This window comes from Eimeria mitis, genomic scaffold, assembly GCF_000499745.2.
Source record: "Eimeria mitis Houghton genomic scaffold, Emh_scaff3438, whole genome shotgun sequence".
Taxonomy (NCBI): domain Eukaryota; phylum Apicomplexa; class Conoidasida; order Eucoccidiorida; family Eimeriidae; genus Eimeria; species Eimeria mitis.
This window is the reverse complement of record NW_013571779.1, coordinates 4,563-4,791: the sequence shown is the minus strand read 5'-3', so window position 1 is coordinate 4,791 and position 229 is coordinate 4,563. Positions and strand designations below refer to the sequence as shown.

General features: G+C 63.8%; 1 protein-coding gene across 1 annotated transcript in view; it reads left to right on the top strand.

The window, feature by feature from the left end:
* Positions 1 to 229, top strand: part of EMH_0066070 (uncharacterized protein) — a gene marked incomplete at both ends in the record, with an annotated part of 3,794 nt that overhangs the window by 1,623 nt on the left and 1,942 nt on the right. The window lies entirely within an intron of this gene.

The following is a 229-nucleotide window of genomic DNA, read 5'->3' as shown; positions in this document are numbered from 1 at the left end:
TCTGCTGCTGGTCAGCATATGATAATAGTTTCTGTGTAGCATCTTCATATCTTTCGTTTCTCAGCAGCAGGAGCAGCAGGCCGGCAGCAGCAGCAGCAGCAGCGGGGCTCAGCAGCAAGCCCCCCCCGGGGGTCCAGGGGGCCCCTCACCCCACCGAGGCAGCTGCATGGGGGCTGGGAGGTGTCTAGGGGGGGGGCCTCCTTATCCGCGTTGCAGGGGCCCCCAATGA